The following is a 21871-nucleotide window of genomic DNA, read 5'->3' as shown; positions in this document are numbered from 1 at the left end:
TAGCGCTTTTTCACTCTTGGCCCCTTAGTGGCAGTATGGGAGAATGACAGTCTGTTACATTTTTCATCACATATGAGTCTTGAGTTAGCGCGTATTCACTCTTGGCCCCTTAGTGGCAGTATGGGAGAATGACAGTCTGTTACATTTTTCATCACATATGAGTCTTGAGTTAGCGCGTATTCACTCTTGGCCCCTTAGTGGCAGTATGGGAGAATGACAGTCTGTTACATTTTCCATCACATACGAGTCTTGAGTTAGCGCTTTTTCACTCTTGGCCCCTTAGTGGCAGTATGGGAGAATGACAGTCTGTTACATTTTCCATCACATACGAGTCTTGAGTTAGCGCTTTTTCAGTCTTGGCCCCTTAGTGGCAGTATGGGAGAATGACAGTCTGTTACATGTTCATCACATATGACTCTTGAGTTAGCGCCTGGAGGTTTGCTAGGGCCGGAATCATATACGAACCCGCAGGTATACCATGGGTTTGAGATTTTTTCGGCTCTGCTTAAGGCTTTAACCCTTGCGAGGTTAGGGTTAGGGTTAGGGTTAGGGTTAGGGTTAGGGTTAGGGTTAGGGTTAGGGTTAGGGTTAGGGTTAGGGTTAGGGTTAGGAATAGGGGTAAAAACCACCGATCAGTCATCGACTGATCTCTGCTGATGTCCTTATCTCATCATATCTCCGGATAGGAAGGTCATAGAGACTTCAGACCAAGTGCCCTGGATTTCTAAGGGCCAGACCTTTCGATAGAGACCACCCTCGACTTCCTCCGATAACAGGAAGTTGGTTAAAAACCGGAAATAAAACTTAAAATCCTTATATCTCGAGAACGGAAGGTCGTAGAAAGAAGCGGACAAGTTCCCCGGCTTCCTCGTGGCCGGTTTTGGGGAGGCGGAAAAGAAAATATTTGACCTATGACCTTTCGTTCGGAAGTTATAGCCGTTTTTAGTTTCCCCATTGAAATGAATGGGAAAAATCAAAAATTCTTCTAAGTCCAAAGTGGGTTTTGAAAAAAGTTCCCCCAGAAAGTGTATAGGAGTACGTTTCAGATGATTCTGAGTCGAATGGCATACCTTTGTAGTGAACTTTTTTTTTTTCCTAACAAATTTTTTTTACTGTTTGAGTGGATAGATCTTTGAAAATGACTTACTGTTGCACCCCTCCATTTCGCCACTAGGGGTAGGGTTCGGGAGTTATGAAAGAAAATGTGTTTGAATGGAAACCCAATGGAAATATGTTGGACGAATGGTTAGGGTTAGGACAAGGGTATGGGTTAGGGTTAGGGTTAGGGTTAGGGTTAGGGTTAGGGTTAGGATAAGGGGTAACGGCAAGATCGGCACAAGTGCCGATCGTCTTACAACTCAGGACAGGAAGGTCCTAGAGACTTGAAAACAACTCCATTCCCTTCCCTTTTTGATGCCGGACCTTTTGAGACCACTCTCGACTTCCTGCGATGACCGGAAGTTGGTTAAAAACCGGAAATAAACATAAAAATCCTTATATCTCGAGAACGGAAGGTCGTAGAGAGAAGCGGACAAGTTCCCCGGCTTCCTCGTGGCCGGTTTTGGGGAGGCGGAAAAGAAAATATTTGACCTATGACCTTTCGTTCGGAAGTTATAGGCGTTTGAAGTTTCCCCATTGAAATGAATGGGAAAATCAAAAAAGTTTCTAAGTCCAAAGTGGGTTCCGAAAAAAAGTTCCCCCAGAAAGTGTATAGGAGCACGTTTCAGGTGATTCTGAGTCGAATGGCATACCTTTGTAGTGAACTTTTTTTTTGTGAATCGACAGAACTTAGAAAATTTCTTACTGTAGCCACTGTCCATTTCGTTGTTTGTTAATATCTCGAGAACGGAAGGTCGTAGAAAGAAGCGGACAAGTTCCCCGGCTTCCTCGTGGCCGGTTTTGGGGAGGCGGAAAAGAAAATATTTGACCTATGACCTTTCGTTCGGAAGTTATAGCCGTTTTTAGTTTCCCCATTGAAATGAATGGGAAAAATCAAAAATTCTTCTAAGTCCAAAGTGGGTTTTGAAAAAAGTTCCCCCAGGAAGTGCATAGGAGCACGTTTCAGGTGATTCTGAGTCGAATGGCATACCTTTGTAGTGAACTTTTTTTTTCCCTAACAAATTTTTTTTACTGTTAGGGTTAGGTTAGGGGAACATGATCTTTGGTGGAGTGGGTGACTGTGAGTGCACTGGCCGATTGGATCCAACCACACCAACAAGGAAGGGAATAGGGTATGAAAAGGTCAACTGTCTATAAATAAAATATGAAAATAAGTAAAGAAGAAAAATAAATAAATAAATAAATAAACAACTCATGAAGGGTTAGGATAGGGGGTGGCTAGGATAAGGGGTGGGGGGCTGGAGGTTAGGTTGAGGGATGGGGGTTAGGTTGAGGGATGGGGGTTAGGTTGAGGGGTGGGGATTGGAGGTTTAGGGATGGGGGTTAGATTTAGGAGTAGGGGTTGGGTTTAGGGATAGGGGCTGGGGTTGGCCTAAGGGTTGGGGTTAGGTTAAGGGGCTGGGGTTGGAATGTAGCCGAGTGGCTGGGGGTTAGGTTAAGGGGTGGGGGATAAGGGTTAGGTTTAGGAATGGGGGTTAGGTTAAGGGGTGGGGGTTGGGTTTAGGGATAGGGGTTGGGGTTTGGGCCAAGCAGCTGGGCGGGGTTAAAACTAGGGAATGGGGCTAAAAGAAAAAGAATAAAGCAAGTGCAAAAATTGGGGCTGGGAGTGAGGGATAGACTAAGACCAGGAAAGGTGCTATAAGTGCTAGAAATCAAAAAGTGCTATAAGTGCTAAAAATCAAAAGTGTAAAATTCATGAAAGAAACCACAACACTGCAGAAATAAAAGGTAAAGACATCTAAATTGTGTAAAGTGAAAATGAATAATAAAAAGTAAAAGTCCTGGGTTAGTCTAGGGGGAGTGGTTAGGGTTAGGGTTAGGGTTAGGGTTAGGGTTAGGGTTAGGGTTAGGTTATAGGGTGAAAAGGCGCTAAAGTTACCCCCTAACTTTAGCATCGGACATTTTTGCCAGGCTAATAACCCTGGCTAGGAAGGTGGTAAAGACATGGGGTCACTTGCTATGTAACCCCAGGACCACGGGCTATCCGTGGAGACCACCCTCGACTTCCTCCCATAACCGGAAGTTGGTGTAAAACCGGAAAGTAGAGTTAGCATTGGCTGTATCTCGAGAACGGAAGGTCGTAGAGAGAAGCGGACAAGTTCCCCGGCTTCCTCGTGGCCGGTTTTGGGGAGGCGGAAAAGAAAATATTTGACCTATGACCTTTCGTTCGGAAGTTATAGCCGTTTTTAGTTTCCCCATTGAAATGAATGGGAAAAATCAAAAATTCTTCTAAGTCCAAAGTGGGTTTTGAAAAAAGTTCCCCCAGAAAGTGTATAGGAGTACGTTTCAGATGATTCTGAGTCGAATGGCATACCTTTGTAGTGAACTTTTTTTTTTCCCTAACAAATTTTTTTTACTGTTTGAGTGGATAGATCTTTGAAAATGACTTACTGTTGCACCCCTCCATTTCGCCACTAGGGGTAGGGTTCGAGAGTTATGAAAGAAAATGTGTTTGAATGGAAACCCAATGGAAATATGTTGGACGAATGGTTAGGGTTAGGACAAGGGTATGATAGGGGGTAATAGCCAAAAGTGCACCGGGGTGCAGTTGGTTTTTAGGGTTAGGGTTAGGAATAGGAATAGGGGTAAAAACCACCGATCAGTCATCGACTGATCTCTGCTGATGTCCTTTTAGGGTTAGGGTTAGGTTAGGGGAACATGATATTTGGTGGAGTGGGTGACTGTGAGTGCACTGGCCGATTGGATCCAACCACACCAACAAGGAGGGGAAAGGGTATGAAAAGGTCAACTGTCTGTCTATAAAATAATATAAATATGAAAAATATTTAATAAAGAAATAAGTAAATTAGAAAAGGGAAAAAAAGAAGAAAAATAAATAAATAAATAAACAAACAACTCATGAAGGGTTAGGATAAGGGGTGGGGGGCTGGAGGTTAGGTTGAGGGATGGGGGTTAGGTTTAGGAATGGGGGTGGGGGTTGGGTTTAGGGATAGGGGCTGGGGTTGGCCTAAGGGTTGGGTTAGGGGTTAGGGTTAGGTTAAGGGGCTGGGGTAGGAATGTAGCCAAGTGGCTGAGGGTTAGGTTTAGGGATGGGGTTTAGGGATAGGGGCTGGGGTTGGCCTAGGGGTTAGGGTTAGGTTAAGGGGCTGGGGTAGGAATGTAGCCAAGTGGCTGAGGGTTAGGTTTAGGGATGGGGGTTAGGTTAAGGGTTAGGGTTAGGGTTAGGGTTAGGGTTAGGGTTAGGGTTAGGGTTAGGGTTAGGGTTAGGGTTAGGATAGGAGGTAATAGCCACAAGTGCACCGGGGTGCAGTTGGTTTTTTGGCCACAAGTCGTGCAGCGTTGGTATTAGACTGGCGGCACCCCCATGCGCCCCCATGTTTTCTGACGCTCCGGACGCAATGGCGCCACCCCCGTCTCGCTGTGACCTTGCGTCGCGGAGCTAGGCGGTTGGCTAGGGCCAGAATCATATACGAATCCGCAGTTAGCGTGCTTCCACATGCGGGGGGGGGGTCGGGATTCACATGTGAGCGCCTCCCTAGCGTGACTAGTGTCGCCCTCGTGTGGAAATCAGGCAGCTATGCCTCAGTGTTTTCACTCTCACTATCCCTGACTATGATAGGAGGTAATAGCCACAAGTGCACCGGGGTGCAGTTGGTTTTTTGGCCACAAGTCGTGCAGCGTTGGTATTAGACTGGCGGCACCCCCATGCGCCCCCATGTTTTCTGACGCTCCGGACGCAATGGCGCCACCCCCGTCTCGCTGTGACCTTGCGTCGCGGAGCTAGGCGGTTGGCTAGGGCCAGAATCATATACGAATCCGCAGTTAGCGTGACATGTTCATCACATACGACTCTTGACTTAGCGGGTTTTCACTCTTGGCCCCTTAGTGGCAGTATGGGAGAATGACAGTCTGTTACATTTTCCATCACATACGAGTCTTGAGTTAGCGCTTTTTCAGTCTTGGCCCCTTAGTGGCAGTATGGGAGAATGACAGTCTGTTACATTTTTCATCACATATGAGTCTTGAGTTAGCGCGTATTCACTCTTGGCCCCTTAGTGGCAGTATGGGAGAATGACAGTCTGTTACATTTTCCATCACATACGAGTCTTGAGTTAGCGCTTTTTCACTCTTGGCCCCTTAGTGGCAGTATGGGAGAATGACAGTCTGTTACATTTTCCATCACATACGAGTCTTGAGTTAGCGCGTATTCACTCTTGGCCCCTTAGTGGCAGTATGGGAGAATGACAGTCTGTTACATGTTCATCACATATGACTCTTGAGTTAGCGCCTGGAGGTTTGCTAGGGCCGGAATCATATACGAACCCGCAGGTATACCATGGGTTTGAGATTTTTTCGGCTCTGCTTAAGGCTTTAACCCTTGCGAGGTTAGCTTAAGTGGGGCACAGTGCACCAGTACTTATCGGTGCTTAAGCCTGGTTGTCCGTGGGGGGGGTGGTACCCAGAGGGGGGGGGCGTTTGCCACTTTGTGTTGCGGGCTTAGCATAGAGGGTGTTAGCTAGTTTGATTAGCGTGTTTATTTTGGGTTAAGTTTAGGAGTAGGATACAGGGTAATGCTCCCAGGCTCACACACACGCGCGCAGGGGACAGAGAGGAGTCTTTGGAGCCTCTGTGAGCAGCTGCGGCCTGTGTGAGAACACGCACTGTCTCCTAGGCCTCTCTGTGCCTCTCCGAGCGTCAGGGGTCAAACCAGAGGTCAAGCTGTAGCTAGTAGGCCTCTGACAAGGCCTCGGCCTAAGTTTGGGCCTCTGTGAGTAGCCGCAGCCCGTGTGAGCACAAGCACTCTTCCCCAAGCCTCTCCAAGCATCAGGGGTCAAGTCAGAGGTCAGCAGTAGCTAGTAGGCCTCTCACAAGGCCTCAGCCTAAGCTGGAGGATTGGGTTAGATTGTAAATTAATTTTGGGAGAACAGAGTCTAGGTTGTGCTAGCTGTGGAAAAGGGGATAGGGAAGAGGTTGGGCCTCTGTTCGTGTATTAATCGGGGTTAAGTTTAGATGTAGGATACAGGGTAATGCTCCCAGGCTCACACACACGCGCGCAGGGGACAGAGAGGAGTCTTTGGAGCCTCTGTGAGCAGCTGGGGCCTGTGGGTGGGTGTGTGTGTGTGTAGGGGTGCTGCAGTGGGTATAGCACAGCATCTAGGCCCAACTTTAATAATAATAATGTAATAATAATAATAAGTTGGGGCCTCTCTGAGCAGCTGGAGCCTCTCTGAGCAACAGGCCCCTCTCACTGTCCCTCTCTATCACCTGCGCGCGCGTGTGTGCGTGTGTGTGGCTGTGCTTGGTGGGGGGGGTCTAGCGCAGCTCTCTGTGTCTCTCCCTGCTCCTAGGCCCGAGTTGAGCCCGTCTGAGCACAAGCACTCATCCCCAGGCCTCTCCCGGCCCGTCCCGTCACAGTAGCTAGTAGGCCTCTCACAAGGCCTTAGCCTAAGCTAATGTGTGTGTGTTTGGGGGGGGGTGGGGGAGGGGGCGCTCAGGATCGGGTGAGATTCTAGATTAATTTTGACGCTCCGGACGCAACGCCGCCACCCCCGTCTCGCTGTGACCTTGCGTCGCGGAGATAGGCGGTTGGCTAGGGCCGGAATCGTATGTGAATCCGCAGCTAGCGTGACATGTTCATCACATACGACTCTTGACTTAGCGGGTTTTCACTCTTGGCCCCTTAGTGGCAGTATGGGAGAATGACAGTCTGTTACATTTTCCATCACATACGACTCTTGACTTAGCGGGTTTTCACTCTTGGCCCCTTAGTGGCAGTATGGGAGAATGACAGTCTGTTACATTTTCCATCACATACGAGTCTTGAGTTAGCGCTTTTTCACTCTTGGCCCCTTAGTGGCAGTATGGGAGAATGACAGTCTGTTACATTTTTCATCACATATGAGTCTTGAGTTAGCGCGTATTCACTCTTGGCCCCTTAGTGGCAGTATGGGAGAATGACAGTCTGTTACATTTTTCATCACATATGAGTCTTGAGTTAGCGCGTATTCACTCTTGGCCCCTTAGTGGCAGTATGGGAGAATGACAGTCTGTTACATTTTCCATCACATACGAGTCTTGAGTTAGCGCTTTTTCACTCTTGGCCCCTTAGTGGCAGTATGGGAGAATGACAGTCTGTTACATTTTCCATCACATACGAGTCTTGAGTTAGCGCTTTTTCAGTCTTGGCCCCTTAGTGGCAGTATGGGAGAATGACAGTCTGTTACATGTTCATCACATATGACTCTTGAGTTAGCGCCTGGAGGTTTGCTAGGGCCGGAATCATATACGAACCCGCAGGTATACCATGGGTTTGAGATTTTTTCGGCTCTGCTTAAGGCTTTAACCCTTGCGAGGTTAGGGTTAGGGTTAGGGTTAGGGTTAGGGTTAGGGTTAGGGTTAGGGTTAGGGTTAGGGTTAGGGTTAGGGTTAGGGTTAGGGTTAGGGTTAGGGTTAGGGTTAGGGTTAGGGTTAGGGTTAGGGTTAGGGTTAGGGTTAGGGTTAGGGTTAGGGTTAGGGTTAGGGTTAGGGTTAGGGTTAGGGTTAGGGTTAGGGTTAGGGTTAGGGTTAGGATAGGAGGTAATAGCCACAAGTGCACCGGGGTGCAGTTGGTTTTTTGGCCACAAGTCGTGCAGCGTTGGTATTAGACTGGCGGCACCCCCATGCGCCCCCATGTTTTCTGACGCTCCGGACGCAATGGCGCCACCCCCGTCTCGCTGTGACCTTGCGTCGCGGAGCTAGGCGGTTGGCTAGGGCCAGAATCATATACGAATCCGCAGTTAGCGTGCTTCCACATGCGGGGGGGGGGTCGGGATTCACATGTGAGCGCCTCCCTAGCGTGACTAGTGTCGCCCTCGTGTGGAAATCAGGCAGCTATGCCTCAGTGTTTTCACTCTCACTATCCCTGACTATGATAGGAGGTAATAGCCACAAGTGCACCGGGGTGCAGTTGGTTTTTTGGCCACAAGTCGTGCAGCGTTGGTATTAGACTGGCGGCACCCCCATGCGCCCCCATGTTTTCTGACGCTCCGGACGCAATGGCGCCACCCCCGTCTCGCTGTGACCTTGCGTCGCGGAGCTAGGCGGTTGGCTAGGGCCAGAATCATATACGAATCCGCAGTTAGCGTGACATGTTCATCACATACGACTCTTGACTTAGCGGGTTTTCACTCTTGGCCCCTTAGTGGCAGTATGGGAGAATGACAGTCTGTTACATTTTCCATCACATACGAGTCTTGAGTTAGCGCTTTTTCAGTCTTGGCCCCTTAGTGGCAGTATGGGAGAATGACAGTCTGTTACATTTTTCATCACATATGAGTCTTGAGTTAGCGCGTATTCACTCTTGGCCCCTTAGTGGCAGTATGGGAGAATGACAGTCTGTTACATTTTCCATCACATACGAGTCTTGAGTTAGCGCTTTTTCACTCTTGGCCCCTTAGTGGCAGTATGGGAGAATGACAGTCTGTTACATTTTCCATCACATACGAGTCTTGAGTTAGCGCGTATTCACTCTTGGCCCCTTAGTGGCAGTATGGGAGAATGACAGTCTGTTACATGTTCATCACATATGACTCTTGAGTTAGCGCCTGGAGGTTTGCTAGGGCCGGAATCATATACGAACCCGCAGGTATACCATGGGTTTGAGATTTTTTCGGCTCTGCTTAAGGCTTTAACCCTTGCGAGGTTAGCTTAAGTGGGGCACAGTGCACCAGTACTTATCGGTGCTTAAGCCTGGTTGTCCGTGGGGGGGGTGGTACCCAGAGGGGGGGGGCGTTTGCCACTTTGTGTTGCGGGCTTAGCATAGAGGGTGTTAGCTAGTTTGATTAGCGTGTTTATTTTGGGTTAAGTTTAGGAGTAGGATACAGGGTAATGCTCCCAGGCTCACACACACGCGCGCAGGGGACAGAGAGGAGTCTTTGGAGCCTCTGTGAGCAGCTGCGGCCTGTGTGAGAACACGCACTGTCTCCTAGGCCTCTCTGTGCCTCTCCGAGCGTCAGGGGTCAAACCAGAGGTCAAGCTGTAGCTAGTAGGCCTCTGACAAGGCCTCGGCCTAAGTTTGGGCCTCTGTGAGTAGCCGCAGCCCGTGTGAGCACAAGCACTCTTCCCCAAGCCTCTCCAAGCATCAGGGGTCAAGTCAGAGGTCAGCAGTAGCTAGTAGGCCTCTCACAAGGCCTCAGCCTAAGCTGGAGGATTGGGTTAGATTGTAAATTAATTTTGGGAGAACAGAGTCTAGGTTGTGCTAGCTGTGGAAAAGGGGATAGGGAAGAGGTTGGGCCTCTGTTCGTGTATTAATCGGGGTTAAGTTTAGATGTAGGATACAGGGTAATGCTCCCAGGCTCACACACACGCGCGCAGGGGACAGAGAGGAGTCTTTGGAGCCTCTGTGAGCAGCTGGGGCCTGTGGGTGGGTGTGTGTGTGTGTAGGGGTGCTGCAGTGGGTATAGCACAGCATCTAGGCCCAACTTTAATAATAATAATGTAATAATAATAATAAGTTGGGGCCTCTCTGAGCAGCTGGAGCCTCTCTGAGCAACAGGCCCCTCTCACTGTCCCTCTCTATCACCTGCGCGCGCGTGTGTGCGTGTGTGTGGCTGTGCTTGGTGGGGGGGGTCTAGCGCAGCTCTCTGTGTCTCTCCCTGCTCCTAGGCCCGAGTTGAGCCCGTCTGAGCACAAGCACTCATCCCCAGGCCTCTCCCGGCCCGTCCCGTCACAGTAGCTAGTAGGCCTCTCACAAGGCCTTAGCCTAAGCTAATGTGTGTGTGTTTGGGGGGGGGTGGGGGAGGGGGCGCTCAGGATCGGGTGAGATTCTAGATTAATTTTGACGCTCCGGACGCAACGCCGCCACCCCCGTCTCGCTGTGACCTTGCGTCGCGGAGATAGGCGGTTGGCTAGGGCCGGAATCGTATGTGAATCCGCAGCTAGCGTGACATGTTCATCACATACGACTCTTGACTTAGCGGGTTTTCACTCTTGGCCCCTTAGTGGCAGTATGGGAGAATGACAGTCTGTTACATTTTCCATCACATACGACTCTTGACTTAGCGGGTTTTCACTCTTGGCCCCTTAGTGGCAGTATGGGAGAATGACAGTCTGTTACATTTTCCATCACATACGAGTCTTGAGTTAGCGCTTTTTCACTCTTGGCCCCTTAGTGGCAGTATGGGAGAATGACAGTCTGTTACATTTTTCATCACATATGAGTCTTGAGTTAGCGCGTATTCACTCTTGGCCCCTTAGTGGCAGTATGGGAGAATGACAGTCTGTTACATTTTTCATCACATATGAGTCTTGAGTTAGCGCGTATTCACTCTTGGCCCCTTAGTGGCAGTATGGGAGAATGACAGTCTGTTACATTTTCCATCACATACGAGTCTTGAGTTAGCGCTTTTTCACTCTTGGCCCCTTAGTGGCAGTATGGGAGAATGACAGTCTGTTACATTTTCCATCACATACGAGTCTTGAGTTAGCGCTTTTTCAGTCTTGGCCCCTTAGTGGCAGTATGGGAGAATGACAGTCTGTTACATGTTCATCACATATGACTCTTGAGTTAGCGCCTGGAGGTTTGCTAGGGCCGGAATCATATACGAACCCGCAGGTATACCATGGGTTTGAGATTTTTTCGGCTCTGCTTAAGGCTTTAACCCTTGCGAGGTTAGCTTAAGTGGGGCACAGTGCACCAGTACTTATCGGTGCTTAAGCCTGGTTGTCCGTGGGGGGGGTGGTACCCAGAGGGGGGGGGCGTTTGCCACTTTGTGTTGCGGGCTTAGCATAGAGGGTGTTAGCTAGTTTGATTAGCGTGTTTATTTTGGGTTAAGTTTAGGAGTAGGATACAGGGTAATGCTCCCAGGCTCACACACACGCGCGCAGGGGACAGAGAGGAGTCTTTGGAGCCTCTGTGAGCAGCTGGGGCCTGTGGGTGGGTGTGTGTGTGTGTAGGGGTGCTGCAGTGGGTATAGCACAGCATCTAGGCCCAAGCATCTAGGCACAGCATCTAGGCCCAACTTTAATAATAATAATGTAATAATAATAATAAGTTGGGGCCTCTCTGAGCAGCTGGAGCCTCTCTGAGCAACAGGCCCCTCTCACTGTCCCTCTCTATCACCTGCGCGCGCGTGTGTGCGTGTGTGTGGCTGTGCTTGGTGGGGGGGGTCTAGCGCAGCTCTCTGTGTCTCTCCCTGCTCCTAGGCCCAAGTTGAGCCCGTCTGAGCACAAGCACTCATCCCCAGGCCTCTCCCGGCCCGTCCGATCACAGTAGCTAGTAGGCCTCTCACAAGGCCTTAGCTTAAGCTAATGTGTGTGTGTTTGGGGGGGAGGGGGGGGGGCGCTCAGGATCGGGTGAGATTCTAGATTAATTTTGACGCACCGGACGCAATGCCGCCATCCCCGTCTCGCTGTGACCTTGCGTCGCGGAGCTAGGAGGTTTGCTAGGGCCGGAATCATATACGAACCCGCAGGTATACCATGGGTTTGAGATTTTTTCGGCTCTGCTTAAGGCTTTAACCCTTGCGAGGTTAGCTTAAGTGGGGCACAGTGCACCAGTACTTATCGGTGCTTAAGCCTGGTTGTCCGTGGGGGGGGTGGTACCCAGAGGGGGGGGGCGTTTGCCACTTTGTGTTGCGGGCTTAGCATAGAGGGTGTTAGCTAGTTTGATTAGCGTGTTTAATTTGGGTTAAGTTTAGGAGTAGGATACAGGGTAATGCTCCCAGGCTCACACACACGCGCGCAGGGGACAGAGAGGAGTCTTTGGAGCCTCTGTGAGCAGCTGCGGCCTGTGTGAGAACACGCACTGTCTCCTAGGCCTCTCTGTGCCTCTCCGAGCGTCAGGGCTCAAACCAGAGGTCAAGCTGTAGCTAGTAGGCCTCTGACAAGGCCTCGGCCTAAGTTTGGGCCTCTGTGAGTAGCCGCAGCCCGTGTGAGCACAAGCACTCTTCCCCAAGCCTCTCCAAGCATCAGGGGTCAAGTCAGAGGTCAGCAGTAGCTAGTAGGCCTCTCACAAGGCCTCAGCCTAAGCTGGAGGATTGGGTTAGATTGTAAATTAATTTTGGGAGAACAGAGTCTAGGTTGTGCTAGCTGTGGAAAAGGGGATAGGGAAGAGGTTGGGCCTCTGTTCGTGTATTAATCGGGGTTAAGTTTAGATGTAGGATACAGGGTAATGCTCCCAGGCTCACACACACGCGCGCAGGGGACAGAGAGGAGTCTTTGGAGCCTCTGTGAGCAGCTGGGGCCTGTGGGTGGGTGTGTGTGTGTGTAGGGGTGCTGCAGTGGGTATAGCACAGCATCTAGGCCCAACTTTAATAATAATAATGTAATAATAATAATAAGTTGGGGCCTCTCTGAGCAGCTGGAGCCTCTCTGAGCAACAGGCCCCTCTCACTGTCCCTCTCTATCACCTGCGCGCGCGTGTGTGCGTGTGTGTGGCTGTGCTTGGTGGGGGGGGTCTAGCGCAGCTCTCTGTGTCTCTCCCTGCTCCTAGGCCCAAGTTGAGCCCGTCTGAGCACAAGCACTCATCCCCAGGCCTCTCCCGGCCCGTCCCGTCACAGTAGCTAGTAGGCCTCTCACAAGGCCTTAGCCTAAGCTAATGTGTGTGTGTTTGGGGGGGGGTGGGGGAGTGGGCGCTCAGGATCGGGTGAGATTCTAGATTAATTTTGACGCTCCGGACGCAACGCCGCCACCCCCGTCTCGCTGTGACCTTGCGTCGCGGAGATAGGCGGTTGGCTAGGGCCGGAATCGTATGTGAATCCGCAGCTAGCGTGACATGTTCATCACATACGACTCTTGACTTAGCGGGTTTTCACTCTTGGCCCCTTAGTGGCAGTATGGGAGAATGACAGTCTGTTACATTTTCCATCACATACGACTCTTGACTTAGCGGGTTTTCACTCTTGGCCCCTTAGTGGCAGTATGGGAGAATGACAGTCTGTTACATTTTCCATCACATACGAGTCTTGAGTTAGCGCTTTTTCACTCTTGGCCCCTTAGTGGCAGTATGGGAGAATGACAGTCTGTTACATTTTTCATCACATATGAGTCTTGAGTTAGCGCGTATTCACTCTTGGCCCCTTAGTGGCAGTATGGGAGAATGACAGTCTGTTAAATTTTTCATCACATATGAGTCTTGAGTTAGCGCGTATTCACTCTTGGCCCCTTAGTGGCAGTATGGGAGAATGACAGTCTGTTACATTTTCCATCACATACGAGTCTTGAGTTAGCGCTTTTTCACTCTTGGCCCCTTAGTGGCAGTATGGGAGAATGACAGTCTGTTACATTTTCCATCACATACGACTCTTGACTTAGCGGGTTTTCACTCTTGGCCCCTTAGTGGCAGTATGGGAGAATGACAGTCTGTTACATTTTCCATCACATATGAGTCTTGAGTTAGCGCGTATTCACTCTTGGCCCCTTAGTGGCAGTATGGGAGAATGACAGTCTGTTACATTTTCCATCACATACGAGTCTTGAGTTAGCGCTTTTTCACTCTTGGCCCCTTAGTGGCAGTATGGGAGAATGACAGTCTGTTACATTTTCCATCACATACGAGTCTTGAGTTAGCGCTTTTTCAGTCTTGGCCCCTTAGTGGCAGTATGGGAGAATGACAGTCTGTTACATGTTCATCACATATGACTCTTGAGTTAGCGCCTGGAGGTTTGCTAGGGCCGGAATCATATACGAACCCGCAGGTATACCATGGGTTTGAGATTTTTTCGGCTCTGCTTAAGGCTTTAACCCTTGCGAGGTTAGCTTAAGTGGGGCACAGTGCACCAGTACTTATCGGTGCTTAAGCCTGGTTGTCCGTGGGGGGGGTGGTACCCAGAGGGGGGGGGCGTTTGCCACTTTGTGTTGCGGGCTTAGCATAGAGGGTGTTAGCTAGTTTGATTAGCGTGTTTAATTTGGGTTAAGTTTAGGAGTAGGATACAGGGTAATGCTCCCAGGCTCACACACACGCGCGCAGGGGACAGAGAGGAGTCTTTGGAGCCTCTGTGAGCAGCTGCGGCCTGTGTGAGAACACGCACTGTCTCCTAGGCCTCTCTGTGCCTCTCCGAGCGTCAGGGCTCAAAGCAGAGGTCAAGCTGTAGCTAGTAGGCCTCTGACAAGGCCTCGGCCTAAGTTTGGGCCTCTGTGAGTAGCCGCAGCCCGTGTGAGCACAAGCACTCTTCCCCAAGCCTCTCCAAGCATCAGGGGTCAAGTCAGAGGTCAGCAGTAGCTAGTAGGCCTCTCACAAGGCCTCAGCCTAAGCTGGAGGATTGGGTTAGATTGTAAATTAATTTTGGGAGAACAGAGTCTAGGTTGTGCTAGCTGTGGAAAAGGGGATAGGGAAGAGGTTGGGCCTCTGTTCGTGTATTAATCGGGGTTAAGTTTAGATGTAGGATACAGGGTAATGCTCCCAGGCTCACACACACGCGCGCAGGGGACAGAGAGGAGTCTTTGGAGCCTCTGTGAGCAGCTGGGGCCTGTGGGTGGGTGTGTGTGTGTGTAGGGGTGCTGCAGTGGGTATAGCACAGCATCTAGGCCCAACTTTAATAATAATAATGTAATAATAATAATAAGTCGGGGCCTCTCTGAGCAGCTGGAGCCTCTCTGAGCAACAGGCCCCTCTCACTGTCCCTCTCTATCACCTGCGCGCGCGTGCGTGCGTGTGTGTGGCTGTGCTTGGTGGGGGGGGTCTAGCGCAGCTCTCTGTGTCTCTCCCTGCTCCTAGGCCCGAGTTGAGCCCGTCTGAGCACAAGCACTCATCCCCAGGCCTCTCCCGGCCCGTCCCGTCACAGTAGCTAGTAGGCCTCTCACAAGGCCTTAGCCTAAGCTAATGTGTGTGTGTTTGGGGGGGGGTGGGGGAGGGGGCGCTCAGGATCGGGTGAGATTCTAGATTAATTTTGACGCTCCGGACGCAACGCCGCCACCCCCGTCTCGCTGTGACCTTGCGTCGCGGAGATAGGCGGTTGGCTAGGGCCGGAATCGTATGTGAATCCGCAGCTAGCGTGACATGTTCATCACATACGACTCTTGACTTAGCGGGTTTTCACTCTTGGCCCCTTAGTGGCAGTATGGGAGAATGACAGTCTGTTACATTTTCCATCACATACGACTCTTGACTTAGCGGGTTTTCACTCTTGGCCCCTTAGTGGCAGTATGGGAGAATGACAGTCTGTTACATTTTCCATCACATACGAGTCTTGAGTTAGCGCTTTTTCACTCTTGGCCCCTTAGTGGCAGTATGGGAGAATGACAGTCTGTTACATTTTTCATCACATACGAGTCTTGAGTTAGCGCGTATTCACTCTTGGCCCCTTAGTGGCAGTATGGGAGAATGACAGTCTGTTACATTTTTCATCACATATGAGTCTTGAGTTAGCGCGTATTCACTCTTGGCCCCTTAGTGGCAGTATGGGAGAATGACAGTCTGTTACATTTTCCATCACATACGAGTCTTGAGTTAGCGCTTTTTCACTCTTGGCCCCTTAGTGGCAGTATGGGAGAATGACAGTCTGTTACATTTTCCATCACATACGAGTCTTGAGTTAGCGCTTTTTCAGTCTTGGCCCCTTAGTGGCAGTATGGGAGAATGACAGTCTGTTACATGTTCATCACATATGACTCTTGAGTTAGCGCCTGGAGGTTTGCTAGGGCCGGAATCATATACGAACCCGCAGGTATACCATGGGTTTGAGATTTTTTCGGCTCTGCTTAAGGCTTTAACCCTTGCGAGGTTAGCTTAAGTGGGGCACAGTGCACCAGTACTTATCGGTGCTTAAGCCTGGTTGTCCGTGGGGGGGGTGGTACCCAGAGGGGGGGGGCGTTTGCCACTTTGTGTTGCGGGCTTAGCATAGAGGGTGTTAGCTAGTTTGATTAGTGTGTTTAATTTGGGTTAAGTTTAGGAGTAGGATACAGGGTAATGCTCCCAGGCTCACACACACGCGCGCAGGGGACAGAGAGGAGTCTTTGGAGCCTCTGTGAGCAGCTGCGGCCTGTGTGAGAACACGCACTGTCTCCTAGGCCTCTCTGTGCCTCTCCGAGCGTCAGGGCTCAAACCAGAGGTCAAGCTGTAGCTAGTAGGCCTCTGACAAGGCCTCGGCCTAAGTTTGGGCCTCTGTGAGTAGCCGCAGCCCGTGTGAGCACAAGCACTCTTCCCCAAGCCTCTCCAAGCATCAGGGGTCAAGTCAGAGGTCAGCAGTAGCTAGTAGGCCTCTCACAAGGCCTCAGCCTAAGCTGGAGGATTGGGTTAGATTGTAAATTAATTTTGGGAGAACAGAGTCTAGGTTGTGCTAGCTGTGGAAAAGGGGATAGGGAAGAGGTTGGGCCTCTGTTCGTGTATTAATCGGGGTTAAGTTTAGATGTAGGATACAGGGTAATGCTCCCAGGCTCACACACACGCGCGCAGGGGACAGAGAGGAGTCTTTGGAGCCTCTGTGAGCAGCTGGGGCCTGTGGGTGGGTGTGTGTGTGTGTAGGGGTGCTGCAGTGGGTATAGCACAGCATCTAGGCCCAACTTTAATAATAATAATGTAATAATAATAATAAGTTGGGGCCTCTCTGAGCAGCTGGAGCCTCTCTGAGCAACAGGCCCCTCTCACTGTCCCTCTCTATCACCTGCGCGCGCGTGTGTGCGTGTGTGTGGCTGTGCTTGGTGGGGGGGGTCTAGCGCAGCTCTCTGTGTCTCTCCCTGCTCCTAGGCCCGAGTTGAGCCCGTCTGAGCACAAGCACTCATCCCCAGGCCTCTCCCGGCCCGTCCCGTCGCAGTAGCTAGTAGGCCTCTCACAAGGCCTTAGCCTAAGCTAATGTGTGTGTGTTTGGGGGGGGGTGGGGGAGGGGGCGCTCAGGATCGGGTGAGATTCTAGATTAATTTTGACGCTCCGGACGCAACGCCGCCACCCCCGTCTCGCTGTGACCTTGCGTCGCGGAGATAGGCGGTTGGCTAGGGCCAGAATCGTATGTGAATCCGCAGCTAGCGTGACATGTTCATCACATACGACTCTTGACTTAGCGGGTTTTCACTCTTGGCCCCTTAGTGGCAGTATGGGAGAATGACAGTCTGTTACATTTTCCATCACATACGACTCTTGACTTAGCGGGTTTTCACTCTTGGCCCCTTAGTGGCAGTATGGGAGAATGACAGTCTGTTACATTTTTCATCACATACGAGTCTTGAGTTAGCGCGTATTCACTCTTGGCCCCTTAGTGGCAGTATGGGAGAATGACAGTCTGTTACATTTTTCATCACATATGAGTCTTGAGTTAGCGCGTATTCACTCTTGGCCCCTTAGTGGCAGTATGGGAGAATGACAGTCTGTTACATTTTCCATCACATACGAGTCTTGAGTTAGGGTTAGGGTTAGGGTTAGGGTTAGGGTTAGGGTTAGGATAGGGGGTAATAGCCACAAGTGCACCGGGGTGCAGTTGGTTTTTTAGGGTTAGGGTTAGGAATAGGGGTAAAAACCACCGATCAGTCATCGACTGATCTCTGCTGATGTCCTTATCTCATCATATCTCCGGATAGGAAGGTCATAGAGACTTCAGACCAAGTGCCCTGGATTTCTATGGGTCAGACCTTTCGATAGAGACCACCCTCGACTTCCTCCGATAACAGGAAGTTGGTTAAAAACCGGAAATAAAACTTAAAATCCTTATATCTCGAGAACGGAAGGTCGTAGAGACATGGGGACAAGTTCCCCGGCTTCCTCGTGGCCGGTTTTGGGGAGGCGGAAAAGAAAATATTTGACCTATGACCTTTCGTTCGGAAGTTATAGCCGTTTTTAGTTTCCCCATTGAAATGAATGGGAAAAATCAAAAATTCTTCTAAGTCCAAAGTGGGTTTTGAAAAAAGTTCCCCCAGAAAGTGTATAGGAGTACGTTTCAGATGATTCTGAGTCGAATGGCATACCTTTGTAGTGAACTTTTTTTTTTTCCCTAACAAATTTTTTTTACTGTTTGAGTGGATAGATCTTTGAAAATGACTTACTGTTGCACCCCTCCATTTCGCCACTAGGGGTAGGGTTCGAGAGTTATGAAAGAAAATGTGTTTGAATGGAAACCCAATGGAAATATGTTGGACGAATGGTTAGGGTTAGGGTTAGGACAAGGGTATGGTATGGTATGATAGGGGGTAATAGCCACAAGTGCACCGGGGTGCAGTTGGTTAGGGTTAGGGTTAGGATAGGGGGTAATAGCCAAAAGTTAGGGTTAGGGTTAGGGTTAGGGTTAGGGTTAGGGTTAGGGTTAGGATAGGAGGTAATAGCCACAAGTGCACCGGGGTGCAGTTGGTTTTTTGGCCACAAGTCGTGCAGCGTTGGTATTAGACTGGCGGCACCCCCATGCGCCCCCATGTTTTCTGACGCTCCGGACGCAATGGCGCCACCCCCGTCTCGCTGTGACCTTGCGTCGCGGAGCTAGGCGGTTGGCTAGGGCCAGAATCATATACGAATCCGCAGTTAGCGTGCTTCCACATGCGGGGGGGGGTCGGGATTCACATGTGAGCGCCTCCCTAGCGTGACTAGTGTCGCCCTCGTGTGGAAATCAGGCAGCTATGCCTCAGTGTTTTCACTCTCACTATCCCTGACTATGATAGGAGGTAATAGCCACAAGTGCACCGGGGTGCAGTTGGTTTTTTGGCCACAAGTCGTGCAGCGTTGGTATTAGACTGGCGGCACCCCCATGCGCCCCCATGTTTTCTGACGCTCCGGACGCAATGGCGCCACCCCCGTCTCGCTGTGACCTTGCGTCGCGGAGCTAGGCGGTTGGCTAGGGCCAGAATCATATACGAATCCGCAGTTAGCGTGCTTCCACATGCGGGGGGGGGGTCGGGATTCACATGTGAGCGCCTCCCTAGCGTGACTAGTGTCGCCCTCGTGTGGAAATCAGGCAGCTATGCCTCAGTGTTTTCACTCTCACTATCCCTGACTATGATAGGAGGTAATAGCCACAAGTGCACCGGGGTGCAGTTGGTTTTTTGGCCACAAGTCGTGCAGCGTTGGTATTAGACTGGCGGCACCCCCATGCGCCCCCATGTTTTCTGACGCTCCGGACGCAATGGCGCCACCCCCGTCTCGCTGTGACCTTGCGTCGCGGAGCTAGGCGGTTGGCTAGGGCCAGAATCATATACGAATCCGCAGTTAGCGTGACATGTTCATCACATACGACTCTTGACTTAGCGGGTTTTCACTCTTGGCCCCTTAGTGGCAGTATGGGAGAATGACAGTCTGTTACATTTTCCATCACATACGAGTCTTGAGTTAGCGCTTTTTCAGTCTTGGCCCCTTAGTGGCAGTATGGGAGAATGACAGTCTGTTACATTTTTCATCACATATGAGTCTTGAGTTAGCGCGTATTCACTCTTGGCCCCTTAGTGGCAGTATGGGAGAATGACAGTCTGTTACATTTTCCATCACATACGAGTCTTGAGTTAGCGCTTTTTCACTCTTGGCCCCTTAGTGGCAGTATGGGAGAATGACAGTCTGTTACATTTTCCATCACATACGAGTCTTGAGTTAGCGCGTATTCACTCTTGGCCCCTTAGTGGCAGTATGGGAGAATGACAGTCTGTTACATGTTCATCACATATGACTCTTGAGTTAGCGCCTGGAGGTTTGCTAGGGCCGGAATCATATACGAACCCGCAGGTATACCATGGGTTTGAGATTTTTTCGGCTCTGCTTAAGGCTTTAACCCTTGCGAGGTTAGCTTAAGTGGGGCACAGTGCACCAGTACTTATCGGTGCTTAAGCCTGGTTGTCCGTGGGGGGGGTGGTACCCAGAGGGGGGGGGCGTTTGCCACTTTGTGTTGCGGGCTTAGCATAGAGGGTGTTAGCTAGTTTGATTAGCGTGTTTATTTTGGGTTAAGTTTAGGAGTAGGATACAGGGTAATGCTCCCAGGCTCACACACACGCGCGCAGGGGACAGAGAGGAGTCTTTGGAGCCTCTGTGAGCAGCTGCGGCCTGTGTGAGAACACGCACTGTCTCCTAGGCCTCTCTGTGCCTCTCCGAGCGTCAGGGGTCAAACCAGAGGTCAAGCTGTAGCTAGTAGGCCTCTGACAAGGCCTCGGCCTAAGTTTGGGCCTCTGTGAGTAGCCGCAGCCCGTGTGAGCACAAGCACTCTTCCCCAAGCCTCTCCAAGCATCAGGGGTCAAGTCAGAGGTCAGCAGTAGCTAGTAGGCCTCTCACAAGGCCTCAGCCTAAGCTGGAGGATTGGGTTAGATTGTAAATTAATTTTGGGAGAACAGAGTCTAGGTTGTGCTAGCTGTGGAAAAGGGGATAGGGAAGAGGTTGGGCCTCTGTTCGTGTATTAATCGGGGTTAAGTTTAGATGTAGGATACAGGGTAATGCTCCCAGGCTCACACACACGCGCGCAGGGGACAGAGAGGAGTCTTTGGAGCCTCTGTGAGCAGCTGGGGCCTGTGGGTGGGTGTGTGTGTGTGTAGGGGTGCTGCAGTGGGTATAGCACAGCATCTAGGCCCAACTTTAATAATAATAATGTAATAATAATAATAAGTTGGGGCCTCTCTGAGCAGCTGGAGCCTCTCTGAGCAACAGGCCCCTCTCACTGTCCCTCTCTATCACCTGCGCGCGCGTGTGTGCGTGTGTGTGGCTGTGCTTGGTGGGGGGGGTCTAGCGCAGCTCTCTGTGTCTCTCCCTGCTCCTAGGCCCGAGTTGAGCCCGTCTGAGCACAAGCACTCATCCCCAGGCCTCTCCCGGCCCGTCCCGTCACAGTAGCTAGTAGGCCTCTCACAAGGCCTTAGCCTAAGCTAATGTGTGTGTGTTTGGGGGGGGGTGGGGGAGGGGGCGCTCAGGATCGGGTGAGATTCTAGATTAATTTTGACGCTCCGGACGCAACGCCGCCACCCCCGTCTCGCTGTGACCTTGCGTCGCGGAGATAGGCGGTTGGCTAGGGCCGGAATCGTATGTGAATCCGCAGCTAGCGTGACATGTTCATCACATACGACTCTTGACTTAGCGGGTTTTCACTCTTGGCCCCTTAGTGGCAGTATGGGAGAATGACAGTCTGTTACATTTTCCATCACATACGACTCTTGACTTAGCGGGTTTTCACTCTTGGCCCCTTAGTGGCAGTATGGGAGAATGACAGTCTGTTACATTTTCCATCACATACGAGTCTTGAGTTAGCGCTTTTTCACTCTTGGCCCCTTAGTGGCAGTATGGGAGAATGACAGTCTGTTACATTTTTCATCACATATGAGTCTTGAGTTAGCGCGTATTCACTCTTGGCCCCTTAGTGGCAGTATGGGAGAATGACAGTCTGTTACATTTTTCATCACATATGAGTCTTGAGTTAGCGCGTATTCACTCTTGGCCCCTTAGTGGCAGTATGGGAGAATGACAGTCTGTTACATTTTCCATCACATACGAGTCTTGAGTTAGCGCTTTTTCACTCTTGGCCCCTTAGTGGCAGTATGGGAGAATGACAGTCTGTTACATTTTCCATCACATACGAGTCTTGAGTTAGCGCTTTTTCAGTCTTGGCCCCTTAGTGGCAGTATGGGAGAATGACAGTCTGTTACATGTTCATCACATATGACTCTTGAGTTAGCGCCTGGAGGTTTGCTAGGGCCGGAATCATATACGAACCCGCAGGTATACCATGGGTTTGAGATTTTTTCGGCTCTGCTTAAGGCTTTAACCCTTGCGAGGTTAGCTTAAGTGGGGCACAGTGCACCAGTACTTATCGGTGCTTAAGCCTGGTTGTCCGTGGGGGGGGTGGTACCCAGAGGGGGGGGGCGTTTGCCACTTTGTGTTGCGGGCTTAGCATAGAGGGTGTTAGCTAGTTTGATTAGCGTGTTTATTTTGGGTTAA

The sequence above is a fragment of the Alosa sapidissima genome, chromosome 21 (genome assembly GCF_018492685.1).
Source record: "Alosa sapidissima isolate fAloSap1 chromosome 21, fAloSap1.pri, whole genome shotgun sequence".
NCBI classification, from domain to species: domain Eukaryota; kingdom Metazoa; phylum Chordata; class Actinopteri; order Clupeiformes; family Clupeidae; genus Alosa; species Alosa sapidissima.
This window is presented reverse-complemented; position numbering follows the sequence as displayed.